The sequence below is a fragment of the Schistocerca piceifrons genome, chromosome 1 (genome assembly GCF_021461385.2).
Source record: "Schistocerca piceifrons isolate TAMUIC-IGC-003096 chromosome 1, iqSchPice1.1, whole genome shotgun sequence".
Taxonomy (NCBI): domain Eukaryota; kingdom Metazoa; phylum Arthropoda; class Insecta; order Orthoptera; family Acrididae; genus Schistocerca; species Schistocerca piceifrons.
Genome location: NC_060138.1, coordinates 845,111,335 through 845,127,451, shown reverse-complemented (window position 1 = coordinate 845,127,451; position 16,117 = coordinate 845,111,335). Strand labels below are relative to the sequence as shown.

The 16,117-nt window shown below is 36.9% G+C and overlaps 1 long non-coding RNA gene across 1 annotated transcript; it reads right to left on the bottom strand.

The window, feature by feature from the left end:
* Positions 1-5,897: 5,897 nt before the first annotated feature.
* LOC124800471 lies at positions 5,898-10,823 on the bottom strand. The gene is made up of 3 exons (XR_007017106.1): positions 10,490-10,823; positions 10,136-10,245; positions 5,898-6,248 (listed from the first exon to the last, which is right to left on the bottom strand). It is a non-coding gene; the product is annotated as an uncharacterized LOC124800471 (long non-coding RNA).
* Between the last annotated feature and the right edge of the window lie 5,294 nt (positions 10,824-16,117).

The window sequence follows — 16,117 nt, the reverse complement described above, 5'->3', positions numbered from 1 at the left end:
TTCAGAAGTAAACACATTTTACATTGCAAATTTTGACTCTATGCTTATTAGATTTCTTCTCTGAGGCTGTACTTCTGTTACTCCAATTGTTATGCACATGGTGGCTTACTTCATTAACTGATTGAGCCATTAGTTACGAAAATTGTGTAATCTCCCATGATGTTCAGTATTGCACTTGTACCCATAAACGGATTACTGCCAATGCAGATGTGTAAAATGATTCCATATACTATTCCAAAGTCCTAGATCACTACACTTTTTACTAACCGAATTATTGTTAATAATTATAGTCTATCCTGAGTAGTTTTTTTTTATATGACCTTAAGAAATTGGTAATCATCCAACAATGGGACCTTGAAAACAATATATGAAAAAATGAAACCAAAATTGTGGTGGTGTGTACATTTTTGAGCAAACACCATCCTGAACTCATTCAGATTTTCCACTTTATGACTTCAGAATTATGTGCTACAGATGAGCAATCATAGAAGAGACTGCACAAATCAGGTTGGTGGGCTTACAGTACTTGTGCAATACAGTGTCCTTAATGTGGATGATACAAGCCTAAAAAATGCAATGGAAGCAGCTGCACTGTTGTAGCACATGTTAAAAATCATAACTATGTTTTTTTGCTGTATGCCAGACACTAATATTGAAGCATTTGGGCAGTCCTTGAGTAAAATGTACTTATTTTTTGGAAAATGGTCTAAGGAAAGGATATATATTCTTGGAGACATAAATACTGATTTAAGACTAAGGCAACCACACAATTTAGTTTTCTTAATATGCTGAGATTGGATGACTTGCACTGCATTAATGATAGTTCATAACAATTGTTCTGTCATCACCAGGGTTCAATAACGATAATTCAGAGAACGGCAGGGGTTCAACTACCTCCTATCATGCCCTGAACTGAAACCCCCCCCTCCTACCCCCCCCCCCCCCCCCCCCACACACACACACATGTACAGACGTATTCCGCTGCCTACCCAACTTACGCATTGTCTGGCCCTATTCCACCCCCGCTCCGAACCAATTGTCCCATGGGGCTTATCCTGTAATAGATGCAAAACCTGACCCATACAACATGCTCCAGTCCTATCCCTGGCATCTCCCATCCCCTGAAAGGCAAGGGCAAATGTGAAAGCAGTCATGTGATCTACCAAGTTATTTGCAACCACTTTCTGTCATACTACATGGTCATGACCACTGCCAAGTTGTGTGTCCACATGAATGGCCAGTGCCAAACTGGCCAAGAGACAGCTGAATCACCCACTTGCTGAGTATGCCACCCAACATGATATGCTTGAATTCAATGACTGCTTCACTTACTGGGTTCTTTCCACCCACACCACCACCCTGATCTCAACCTTCCCTGCTCTCACTCCAGCCCTACATAACTTTCTACCCCACTGGCAGAATCCTTTTCCCTTCTGTACTTTACTCCACTTCCCCCACAGCCCTAGCATAGCCTGCAGATGCTGAAACTATTAGCTCATTATCCTGTCTCTACTATGTCCCAGCATTCTCCCACTCTCTCTCTCTCTCTCTCTCTCTCTCTCTCTCTCTCTCTCGCCTGCTCAGTTTCCTTTTTCCATTTTCTAGATTCACCAATGACTCTAAAATATTGTTGTTCACATTTCACAAGAGGGATTTCCATAAAATGCACATAATTTGATTTTCATTGTAAGTGTCAATCACTCATAGTGATATCTGAAACTGAGATCATGATTTAATGTATAGTTTACTGCAATAGGTGTGCAACTGGTGCCACTTGCAGAATTGTAAGATTCAGTTTTTGCATTCTGCTATCTCTCAATTGTACAATCACAGTTCTTTTATTGGACTATGCAATACAGTACTGAGAAGTTCACAATCCATGTTGCTTATTCACTACCTGTATAAATTTCAGTTACTGCTCTTAAAATATGTTGGCAGGCTGTTCTACCACCTGTGTTTATTCATAAATTTTTGTGTGTCTGAAGTAATGGTATTGTGATCAGGTATCTCATTACACATATTTGATTAATCTTAATGGTACATGGAAAATAAAAAATAACTGTGAAAGTAAATACCTTTTTTATGTTTTCTTGCATCATGTCCTGACATGAGGTCCTTCCTACACAAGATTATATCCACTTAACCCAGAGTCCTGTTTTGTAACTCTTTGTCTTAGGTACTTATCACAAAATATTTATGCAGGATAGCGCCTTTGTGGATGTAGATCTGGTGCAAATGTTACTGCTCTCATTTACAACAGCAGTGTTCTGTTACTGTGTGTACTAACCCAAAGAAATACTATTATTAGAACATGCTACTATTTTGTCAAAAGGAAGGAATTATGATTGATCCAAGCACTCCCGCCTCAACAAACTCATGGCATTAGTATGTAGACTACTCCATAATTTAATTGTAAAATATGCATATTAACACTTGGTATAGGTATGTAACCCCCTTTTGTAATTTTAGTTTTCCTAAATTTGCCTGATGAACTTATAATTGACTTAACAGTAACTCTTACAGGCATATCTTGTATATGAATAATAGAAATATTTACAAAATGGACTCATTCCTCATACAATTTGTGTACTTCACGAAATGGGAACAAACACTTCAAGTGTCAATGAGTGCACTGTACAGTATAGCATTTAGTACTGCAGTTTTGGGCAACCTGTTTTTCCAGTTGGAAAGGAAGTTGCTTACAAAATACTTTTTGTAGTGTGCACTCCTCTCATACTTGGTTGTATGGATAGCCACATTTTATGTTTAGTGCATCATTAGGAAGCTTTTCATCATCATTAGGGATTCTACAGTTGCCCAGTGAAAAGCTAACCACACCATGTAACATTACTGACCAGGTTATATTGCTGATATTCTTTCATAATGCTACACTTTTGAAGTCTCATTCTCTGAAATTGGTTGAAGATGTAGTCTAGTTCAGTGATGGACATGACATCATTGATTTAAACTTGAGATTACTTCACATTTCTTAGTGCCAAAACACACAATGATGAAGATTAACTTCTGCTATAACTATTTTTATAGTTCAAATAGACCAAGTCAGCTACTACACTTGAACTCTAAACAGTGGCATGTTCTTTCCATGGCAAAGTCTTCATCCAAGTCTACAAAAAAGTAAATCTTCAGAAAATAGCATTTGAAAGAACTCAGTCACTGAAGCTTTACTAACACTTTTAACACAGAGAAGCTATGTGGATGACTACAGACAGATTTTCCAAACAAGTTCATTAAATAATTACAATGAGTGACTGTAACAGTAAGATCTGCTCACATTAGTGACTGAAATGTGGAATGAATGAGTGCACTCTATGGATTTTTACATTGAGATATTAAGATGAAAATAGCTAATCATGACTGCCATGGAGAAGTTACTGTAACAATTACTAGGACCTAAATTCATATTGCTATATATAGAGAACAATTTTGAAATTAGAGGCAATGACATTATGGGAAAGCAACTAATAATTTGGTTTATCTATGTGATAGATGATAGGGAAATACAAAAGTTGGGTGGATTATTTTATTCACATCATGCGCACTGCCATGGGAATTTACCAAGCCGCTTGTAAATTTAACAGGATAGCAGTTGTCTCCATTTCTTAAGTGTCAAATTACTCTGATAACCAAAGCTATTTTCTAGTTCAGAAAAATTACAGCAAGAAAATTGTAACTACACCTATGATTTTATAAACATACTTAAAGGTCCAAATAATATTATTTCCTGGGTGTGGAAACTTTAATTATGAATAACATTTTAGTTAATGACTTTTCACAAATAATAAAATGTTTACTGACAGAGTGAAATGAGGGCTTTCAAATGATTTATGTCATTCTGGAAATAAACAACTGTTAGCTCACAATATGTTCCTGAGCGTATGGCTTCTGAATGAAGCAAATTACAGATTTCTCTTAAAAGAACACAAAGTGTTGGCATTAGCAAAATCAGTTAAACTGATAGATAATGAATTTTACTGAAACATCACCTAAATAGGAATTTTGGTGCTTTATGTAAATGTGGTACATCTACTACCAGCAAAATGTGGAATGTTTCCTTCCATTATATAAATAAGAAAGTTATGTACAGAGTAGATTTATTGCAAATGGAGTTACTCCAACTTGCTAAGTTTCAAGTTTCTCATCTGTACAAGTGAAGTATGTATTCTGCTGTCCCCACCTTAAAAAAGTGAGTGTACAGTTCTTAAATCCAAAATGGTGCATGCCAATCAGTGTTTATAATGGTACTGTTGATTGCTTTAGCACTGTAGATAATGTTACTGGATTATAAAAACCTACCCAATTTGGGATATCTTTAACCCAGCACACAGCTGCAAGTTTCCGAGGGGGGAAAATATATATATATAAAAATAGAGGGAAACATTCCACGTGGGAAAAATTATATATAAAAACAAAGATGAGGTGACTTACCGAACGAAAGCGCTGGCAGGTCGACAGACACACAAACAAACACAAACATACACACAAAATTCAAGCTTTCGCAACAAACTGTTGCCTCATCAGGAAAGAGGGAAGGAGAGGGGAAGACGAAAGGAAGTGGGTTTTAAGGGAGGGGGTAAGGCGTCATTCCAATCCCGGGAGCGGAAAGACTTACCTTAGGGGGAAAAAAGGACAGGTATACACTCGCACTCACGCACATATCCATCCACACATACAGACACAAGCAGACACTTTTTTAAGGTGGGGACAGCAGAATACATACTTCACTTGTACAGATGAGAAACTTGAAACTTAGCAAGTTGGAGTAACTCCATTTGCAATAAATCTACTCTGTACATAACTTTCTTATTTATATAATGGAAGGAAACATTCCACATTTTGCTGGTAGTAGATGTACCACATTTACATAAAGCACCAAAATTCCTATTTAGGTGATGTTTCAGTAAAATTCATTATCTATCAGTTTAACTGATTTTGCTAATGCCAACACTGTATGTGTTCTTTTAAGAGAAATCTGTAATTTGCTTTATTCAGAAGCCATACGCTTTTCATTGTGGCTATCTGCGAATCAGTGACTCCATTATATGGTGGGTAACAACTATCCCTTTCATAATACCGTCCAATATAAATCTGCCTTTCTCATTGCTGTGAGAAGACAAAGCAATCCAGGTACATTTACTGGCAACACTATTTTAAACCAAACAACTGCTTTTGTTGTTATAACCAGTGCTCGATTTGTGATGGTATGCCATACCAATACCTCTGGTAAGTCACAGTACTGGTACCTCTTCTTTTTTATAAATCAAGCACTGGTCAAAACTGTTAATACTTGTTTTATTTCTTCAAGAACATGTCACACCCAAAGGTCAAACCAAACTGAACATATCTAGAAGAAACACTTGTAAATAAGTGTTATTTTCATAGCCCATTATGTACTCTCACAGTCTGATCAATCTAAAGTTACAAGCAGAGGAGAGGTGATGTGTGGAAGGAATCAAAGAAAAAGAACTAAATACATGCCAAATAAGAAGCTGTGCATCACTGTAGAATGTGTTATAATGGGTTCATTATACCTTATTCTAAACCTAGACACAGTGAATCTTCGATGAGGCTCAAGCTGCAGTCTGGCAGAAATTTTCACATGTCACTAATATACTTAATACAGCTTATGTCCAATGGTTCACAGTAAGTGAATAAATTTTGAATAATTGAATATATTACAACAAAACATTCAATATTCCATGCAGAACCAATCACAAAATATTTTAATTTCATACTTTTCACATTGAACTCACACACATTATGCAATGATTCTTGATTCTGTAATTACTTTCTCTGGGTGGGGATGGGAGCAGGGATTGTCAACAACACACATATAAAATGGGTCAATACAACAAATTTATTTTATTGCAGTTGTTTTTAACATGTCATACTAAAAAATCACATTCATTGCAACAGTAACTCCAAGACAAGAGATACAACTGTCATCCACATCAATAAACATTTTATGACAGTGGGTTTTCACAGCGGAATGTAAACCATTTCATTTTCTTAAAGTGTATCTATCATACTACTACAGACAATGACGTAACATTAATATATTATCACACACATTAATTTGGCACAGACGGTAAAATAAAAATAATGATCTTGGGTACTGGCTGTTGCCTATCCCTAGTAACCATCCCAGAAAATATAGGGTGATGGCAGAGAACGTTTGGTTGTGCAATCCTGTAGTCACTCTGTTGTGGTACTGGATTTGCAATGTGCTTCTGAAAATAAATCAAAGATATATTGAATGAATTATTGAATATTTTTTGATAGAATCTGGCAGTGATGGAAAGAACAAACATAAGTAGAATAACATCTCTAGATGTCAAATTAGAATAACATCACAACATGTCAAATTAGAAAAGAATTAAGTATGTACTGATCAGTAACATGAATTTTGTATGTAGAATACACCACCCTGTCACCAATGAGGTGCAAACCAATCTCAAATGAAGTACCTAGCAGTAAAAACTCCTACATTTGAGCACATATTAAGTTGTTAAATGATGGAACTTATAATCAGCTAATCTGATCATGTATTGCATTCACTTTGCAACTGGGCAGCTGAAGGTAGTGATGCTATGGATTTACTGACAGTCATTATGTAGGTGCATGTTCAAGGCATTAAGCATTCTAATAGCACCTTCGAATTATATACATTTACTAACGTGGCTCGACATAAATAAACCATCGCAATTTCAAAAGAATAGAAATTTATTCTACTCATTCATCATATTCTCTACATCCCACCAAGAAGCTGAACAGGAATAGAAATTTCTTCTACTCTGCCACCAAGAAGGTGAACTTACAGGAAGCAAGTGAAGGTAAACATTAACAAAAGACAACCAAACATTGCTTAAGCTGTACACTATATTAACAAGAAACGATCACAATACTGCTGAATGCTAGTTCTGTTTATGCCAGTTAAACATGTTCTAGTGAATTTGAAAGAAAGCTGCTGCTACTTCAGTTATATTAGGTAGCTTATAAGAAACTTAATATTTACTTCATTAATCAAATATTTTTTTGAGGAAAACAGTAACCTAAATATGTAATTCCATAGGACAGTTTACAACACACTACCTGCCATCCATCTAAAGAAGGAAACAAATCCTTGCACTAAGATAATCAGTGGAAGGAGTCACTAATGAGATATGTTTTCAATTTTCCTTTGAATTTACTGAGATATCTAATTACTTGTTGTATGTAAGATGGGAGCTTCTCAGATATCTTCATACCAAAGTACACAACTTTGTTAAATCCTAGTTAAGGATGCAAAGTTTACACGAAAGTTATATTTCTGTCTTGTATTGATAGTGCAGATCAAATTTCAGCTTGAACTGATTTTTTCACAACCACACTATGCCTTGATTAAAATAACTCTGTGATTGTGGCAGTGGTTAAGAGTCAGCCAACAGCCATTCTTTCTTGACACCTATGTGCCTGCTATAATGACTGATTTTTTAGGCACCACAGCTTTCTCAGCTACAGTACAATGCACAAGAAGGCGAGAGCTAACTGTTGCCCTATCCACTATCCCACTAATTTACTTCCCACCACTGCTGACAATGACAACAATAAAAGTAATCTGAATGTATGTTTTGCTTTATTTCCATTGCATGTGCAACTCTTGCTCATTCTATGTATGCGGAATGATGTATGTAACGAACGACCCTGCGCCACCAAAGCTGTCTGTTAACCAAGAGGTTATTTTAATAAAAATTTAGAAGAAAACATAATAATTGTTTATCACTAAGTTTGCCAAAGAATCACAAAAGCACTCAACAATAGCCACAAAAGATTTTTATTACTGCCCCACTAATATAATCTGAGAGCTTCTAAAAAAAAAAATTCAAAACTTTCCATAAATTACCATCAGCCACCTTTTGTATTATTTTTCAATCTTTATTTACCAAGACCAGTTTTGAATCACTATCATCAGATGGTACATATTTATTGCATGTTTGCAGCTTTGTTGGAGTTGTGCAGCTGTGGCCAGGTGTGAACTGTATATATTTCTAACCACATTCGGTGCGTATATGTTTCGTTCTCTTGCCATAACTACACAAGAATGCTGCAAATATGCAATAAATATGAACCATCTGATCATAAATCACTTGTTAATTTAAAACCAGTCATGGTAAAAAGAAACTGAAGAATAAAATCAAAGACAACTGGCTTCTGTAAACCTCCACAAAAATTTAAATCGGAACTGAAATTGCTTCTTCTGGCAACTTCTGCTCTAAAGATGGATACTTAACAAAAACCATGTGGTATAAAAGGACTACAACGATTGCTTGTGCTACTTAAAAGTAGATGTAAACATTCTGTAACAGTAACATGAGCAGTGACAGACCAATATGTTCATTATCATTACTTTTCAGCCAATAAGCTAGCTGGTAATCTGTAAATAGCCAGTATGTAGCCATAAACAAAGACAGAGCGTAAATCCAAAGTAATCAACACCATTTTGATAGAAACAGACCAATGGTCCTTGGAACACAGCATTATTTGTAACTAATCAAAACACACACAAACAATATCCAAAGAACAAAATCAGTTTATATAAAGTGATCTACTTCTCAATTATAAAAGGTAGATTGGTGTAAAGTCAAGACTCCACCTGCCTGTTTTGACCAGTAATGTCATCAACATGGTGTACACTATTTCACACACAATATGGTGGCCCACAACATCACTCATCAGACTTGCGAACAAACATAAATAGCATGTCAAGTATTTAACTCCAGCAATAGAATGAAACTAACAGGACAACCAAATGAAGAGGACAAACTAAATAAACGACATTAAGAATAATGACATCAATGCAAAACAAGTATTCATCCAAAAATCAAGCAGACAAAATCCTCAAAATTTAATAAAAATGAAAACTATTGATGTTGTAAATCACACATGATCTCTAACATAGACCTCAATACCAGTAACCCATACAGAACCAAAAACTCAACACAATTGTCACTTGACCTACATAGCTCCAACAAAGCCCTCAATACCACGAACCAACCACTCTAAAACATGGTGTTGCAAATTTCACTTCACCCACATACCTCAAACAAAGCCCTAGATACACTTTCACTTACTCTACCTAAACCAAAGTTCTCAGTACAACAAACCAAACCATGTTCACATGACTACTATCAGAAATGTATCCTAAACAATGATGGTACATCAGTACCCATGATACCTAGCAATAACATTCCAACAATTACTGAAGACTAACAAGGAAATCCCGAAATTTCATGAAAACCTTCACCACCACCAATTTCAGTATACACAAACAACTTCGCCCATTGCAACAAGCAATGAGCTACTCATACATAACTATATCTTCTTCACCACAGAAGGAAAAAATAAAAAAGAAAAATAAATTAAATCTCTGACCACAAGAAACACACGGCACTAATATTTCCAAACATAAAAATGAATCCATCAGCTCAAATATGCAAATTCAAAGTAACTCACCAGAAAGCCAGCACAAATTCTTTCAGTACCAACATGAAACATTCAATTCATGTCAAACTACTCACTAACAAACATACAGCACAACAGAGAGCCACCAAACACACACACACACACACACACACACACACACACACACACACACTCAAAACCTCAAGGCACACCATGACATTAGAGGTCAAAGCAGAGGGGTGTAGCATCAGCACTTGACCTTGTGCGAATAACCTCAAGTTAGCCTCAGGTAGGAAACAGTGATGTGGTAATGACTGCCAATTGGCAAGAAAACAGGACTAAATTATCAAGAATGAAACTTACAGTTGGAACATTTGTTCAGAGTTCGCATCTTTTTGGTACAACCCAAAAAGGCCAGCATTGCCTGCTTTGCACTTAGGATATCTTTCTCACTGTACTGGCCCACAAACAGAATACTTTTATTCAATCTATCCTACAGCATTTTCTTTCCAAGCAGCGCAGCTAAGATCTAAAAATTGTCCATTCAAACACTTACATTCTAAACCATTTACCCCTAATGGTCCTTATGATTAATAATGAAGAGTGAATTTACTAGACACTGATTTGATTTAAGAATTTTCTGAATGTCAGGCGAGACATTCATATGAACCCTTACCTGCTATTTCAGCATCTTATTTTGCGAATGCGAATTTCCCACAGTATCTCCAGTTTTGCTGCATTTCTCTTCCTGTTTTTAGCGAGTTTCACGGCTATATTCTTCAGTGACTAAAAATAAAGTCCAACAACTCCATTAATTAACATCTCAACATGTTTAAACGACAGTTACATTTGAAGAAGCCTTCCAACAGCCACTACAACAGTACTATGTTGCATACAATACAGCTATGGAGCTAAATCTGCCGTTTATAAGGTTCATGAGTACAACACTACACGTACAGCTTGAGTACATACGCCATAGTATTAAATAAATCATATACATTTATATTCTATAGGAAAATACGATACTCACGACAATCATTTTAACCCATCAGCTTGTTTGCCTCCCAGAATGCGAATGTATATTACGTTTCCTGTTTTCTCTCCAACAATTTTGCGTTCCGTTTCTTGTCTCTTAGAATTCACAATACCACAAAGCCTATTACTGAGTTACTACAGAAGTTCCATGCGGCATCTACCTCCTGGACGAAAACAATAACAACCACAGATCTTTCTGCCCGCCAAAAATTTCGTCTTCGAAGATAATACTCTCAGTGCCTTCAACTGGATGTGGTAACTAAATTTTTTATGTTTCCTGGCAAATTATTGAAGATGAGTGTTCCTGAGTAGTGGACCCCTTTTTGAACTAAAGTAAGTGCTTTTAAGTCCTTGTGCAGTTCAGTTTTGTTCCTGGTATTGTATGTATGAACTGAGTTGTTTGTTGGAAAAAGAGATATATTATTTACGACAAATTTCATAAAGAAGCAAATATACTGAGTGGCCGGTATTACACTATCAAATTTCTTTGTCCAATAACTTTGTCAAAGATATTTGATAGTGTAATAGTGACTTTGTCAAATGTCGTCCAATATTTGATCAAATCTAGGGCCTCGCTGTATTTTTTATTCAACGAAAAACTCGTTGTTTTTATCAAAGAAACCGCTTGTCTTCTGTTCACTGCAATGTGACATGTTACCACATGGAGCGCTAGCATCGCTGCAGCGTTCTGTCGTCTGTATTAGTGATGGGCTAAACTGCGATTTTCCGATATCAGTGATTTCTGTGAATGCTACTTTTCAGTATCTGTTATTCTTAACTGTGATTTGTCGCAGTTAAGAGTCGCAGTTAAGGAACCTAAGTCGCGTATCCCTCCGCCACTGCTACTTCTGCTACTTCCGCGATTTCTGCTACTTCTGCGATTTCTGCTACTTCTGCGATTTCTGTGACTTCTGCTACTTCTGCGATTTCTGTGACTCCTGCGATTGCTGCGACGTACCACCGTATGAAAAAGTTACATCTGTCCACACAGAAAATTGCATCTCAACAAACCTGTCATTGGTAAGTATGTTTTACGTTTATTCTTCCGTTGGCTTTAATTTTGTATTAAAGAAACAACTGTGAAAATATTAATAGTGTAATTAATATGTAAGTAGCCGCACAGTACCGTAATAGTTCGTGTTTAGAAAATGAATTCTAACATATTGTTATGTTCATAGGTACCTGAACTACATTTCAGTCACTCAGTAAAGTGATAATTCAAAATATCATTGTCAACAGATCTGAAGAAATTGCCAGTCTTTAGACCGTTTTCGTCAGACGACAGGTTAGTTTCTAAGCGTTTTGATGGACTTAATTACTTCAGTGAGATCGTTCTTGCGAATGTGATATAGCAAATATTAGCAAATGTGATATAGCAAATATTAGCAATCTACTCTGTCAATTATATTGCTAGTAATTAGTGACAGCAAAAATTGTTTAATAATCCTTGTGTTTTTGCAGACGCAGTTCTGACTGATTACTGGTTGCTGTACATATCTATCCACATCAAGGCTGTTGAGAGAGAATCGTGAAGATTCAAGACAGCTCTTAGAGGATTTGCAGTTTAAAAGTGAAATAATTATGAAATAAGTGTATGACTGATTAAAGTGTTTTATTGAAGTTGTTGTGCGATTTTAAAGGAATAATAAATGTTAAATACATTGAGTGAATAATAAAAATCTCATTTTCCACATGTTAAGCCGTCCTATACCCGTAATTTTCCGCCACTTATTTATTGGTAAACACTTGTTGGAGAGTGACATGCCGCCCCCCCCCCCCTTTCTCCACAATCTTGGTGTGACACTGACCTGTAACATATTCCGAAGTCTACAATATGCATTTTGAGGCTGTTGATATGAAAGTGGGAAGTACAGATCTTCCAGTTAAATCAGGAATAGCTTAAGTGCATTACTTGAAAGTGACACAGGAAAAGCTTACTTATGTAGGTGGTAGTAGTCTCGGTAAAAAGTTCTTGTGTGTGAAGTTGCCATGTAGAACACCAGGTGTAAAACTTTTCTCCCGAGTCTTGAACTGTGAGGCATTCATATGACTGTTTTCATTTCTCTACACTTATACAGATGTCTGTATTAACGAAAACTGTCATATTGGAAGCAGAATCAAACACATTTGTTACGTTACTCGATATTTTCAGGAGAAAAAGGCAATGTCGCTTCTTATTAATATTATACATTCAGAGTCACAGCAGTATTTGACCAACCATAACTGATGCTGAATGTGCATGTCGTCATATAATATGAAGAGCTTATTTCAATAGTGGTACAAGTCCATTACCTACATTTTTCTGTCTATAATGCTTCTGAAATTAGTGATCCAAACAAACATAAATAAAGGCTCATCTCTAGCAAGAAGCCATATGGTGAATATTTCTGGTATCTCAACTGCAGATTTTTCAGCACTCATTTAACTTTACGACTCTATATCTCAAAATTAACAAAAATGGACTTGTACCACTATTGAAATAAACCCTTCACATGCACACACAGCACATCGATCTCGTGAGGCACAAGGCTCTCATAACGTACATACGTCGGTCAACAGATGACACTAGGAGAAGTATGTTAACTGCGCTTTTTAGTTGCTACTTGCGACTCTTAGTTGCGATTTGTCACAGAAATCGCAGTTTGACTCGGTAGCGAATAGCGTAGTATGAACTTTGCTCAACAGATGGCAGTGCTAACTGCGCTTTTTAGTTGCTACTTGTGACTCTTAGTTGCGACTTGTCACGGAAATCGCAGTTAGACTCCATAGCGTATCGCAGAGATGGACGTAGTACGAACTTTGACCCACAGATGGCACTGTTAACCGCGCTTTTTAGTTGCTACTTGCGACTCTTAGTTGCGACTTGTCACGGAAATCGCAGTTAGACTCCATAGCGTACCGCAGAGATGGACGTAGTACGAACTTTGACCCACAGGTGGCACTGTTAACCGCGCTTTCTAGTTGCTACTTGCGACTCTTAGTTGCGACTTGTCACGGAAATCGCAGAAAGCAGTGCTAAATTCGACCAATAGATGGCTCACGTCTTTCAATGTGAAATACTACTTGCGACTGCTAACTGTGACTGAAATCGCAGTTAGATTCTGTAAAGTTGCTACTGTGATATCTGTGACTTCTCAGTCACTGTGATTTCTAACAGATACGCGATTTCCTGCCCACCACTAGTCTGTATTGTTTTTATAACCATTGCCGGTAAACACAATTGGTGTGTGCCGACAACTACAAAATTAATAGAGATGTCTGAAGCTGATGAGCCGCTTTACAACGTGAGGCACTCTGAATACAAAAATAGATTAAGAAGATTGGAGACGTGACCTGACCAGACCTAACATAACCCTCTCCAGTAGCAAGGAATTGGAGTGTTATAGTGAGCCTGTCTTCTGAAGATGTAGCAGTTCTTAAGTGAATATTGTGATTTGTGATATGAGGATACACTTCACTGAGCACATACAGAAATGTATGCTCATCCATTCTTAAGTAATTGATGTACGACTTGACGTCTTCCACTGCAAGGTCACGTAACAAGTTTTGTTGAATGCTTTTATCGTGTCGTCGTAAAACCCACGGCTTAACCCAGATTAGATTAGTTTTTCGTTCCATAGATCCGTGCTGAGAAGATCCTCGTGGATGTGGAACATGTCGATTTTTTTAAAGCTGAAATAACAATACTAATAGTATGAATAAATACAATACATCATTTGTTTCTATTACAAATTTCGCCAATGGAGTAGGAGTTGGCCAGTACTAAGTCTTTCAGGCTCCTTTTAAACTGATCTTTATTTCTAACTAAATTTTTTATGTTTCCTGGCAAATTATTGAAGATGAGTGTTCCTGAGTAGTGGACCCCTTTTTGAACTAAAGTAAGTGCTTTTAAGTCCTTGTGCAGATCATTTTTGTTCCTGGTATTGTATGTATGAACTGAGTTGTTTGTTGGAAAAAGAGATATATTATTTACGACAAATTTCATTAAGAAGTAAATATACTGAGCAGCAGTAGTTAGTAAACCCAGTTCTTTGAAGAGGTTTCTGCAGGAGGTCCGTGAATTTACTCCACAAATAATACGTATTACACGCTTTTGGACCTTGAAAACTTTTGTTTGACTTCAAGATTTACCCCAAAATATTATCCCATACGACATTATGGAATGAAAGTACGCAAGCTTTTTCATTTTTATGTTGCCTATGTCTGCTAACACTCAAATACAGATTTGTTAAGGCCTTTCTGCAGTTCTGTGGTGTGCTCCTCCCAACTGAATTTACTATCAAGTTGTAATCCCAGGACTTTTAAGACTGTCAACCTCGTATGTATTAGTGGTGGGCAGGAAATCGCGTATGTTAGAAATCACAGTGACTGAGAAGTCACAGATATCACAGTAGCAACTTTACAGAATCTAACTGCGATTTCAGTCACAGTTAGCAGTCGCAAATAGTATTTCACATTCAAAGACGTGAGCCATCTATTGGTCGAATTTAGCACTGCTTTTTGCGATTTCAGTGACAAGTCGCAACTAAGAGTCGCAAGTAGCAACTAAAAAGCGCGGTTAACAGTGGCATCTGTTGGCCGAAGTTCGTACTACGTCCATCTCTGCGGTACGCTATGGAGTCCAACTGCGATTTCCGTGACAAGCCGCAACTAAGAGTCGCAAGTAGCAACTAAAAAGCGCAGTTAACATACTTTTCCTAGTGTCATCTGTTGACCGACGTACGTACTTCGTTATGAGAGCCTTGTGCCTCACGAGATCGATGTGCTGTGTGTGCATATGAAGGGCTTATTTCAATAGTGGTACAAGTCCATTTTTGTTAATTTCGAGATATAGAGTCGTAAAGTTAAATGAGCGCTGAAAAATCTGCAGTTGAGATACCAGAAATATTCAAGCATATGGCTTCTTGCTAGAGATGAACCTTTATTTATGTTTGTTTGGATCACTAATTTCAGAAGCATTATAAACAGAAAAGTGTAGGTACTGGACTTGTACCACTATTGAAATAAGCCCTTCATATTATATGACGACATGCACATTCAGCATCAGTTATGGTTGGTCAAATACTGCTGTGACTCTGAATGTATTATATTAATAAGAAGCAACATTGCCTTTTTCTCCTGAATATATCAAGTAACGTAACAAATATGTTTGATTCTGCTTCCAATATGACAGTTTTGGTTAATGCCTACAGGACTTTGCAATGTTAACACAGCAGAACTCAGACATCTGTATAAGTGTAGAGAAATGAAAACAGTCATATGAATGCCTCACTTTTGTTCCGACACAGTTCAAGACTCGGGAGAAAAGTTTTAAACCTGGTGTTCTACATGGCAACTTCACACACAAGAACTTTTTGCCGACATTACTACCACCTACATAAGTAAGCTTTTCCTGTGTCACTTTCAAGTAATGCACTTAAGCTATTCCTGATTTAACTGGAAGATCTGTACTTCCCACTTTCATAACAACAGCCTCAAAATGCATATTGTAGACTTCGGGATATGTTACAGGTCAGTGTCACACCAAGATTGTGGAGGAAGGGGGGGGGGGCGGCACGTCTGCATCCAACAAGTGTTTACCAATAAATAAGTGGCGGAAAATTACGGGTATAGGACGGCTTAA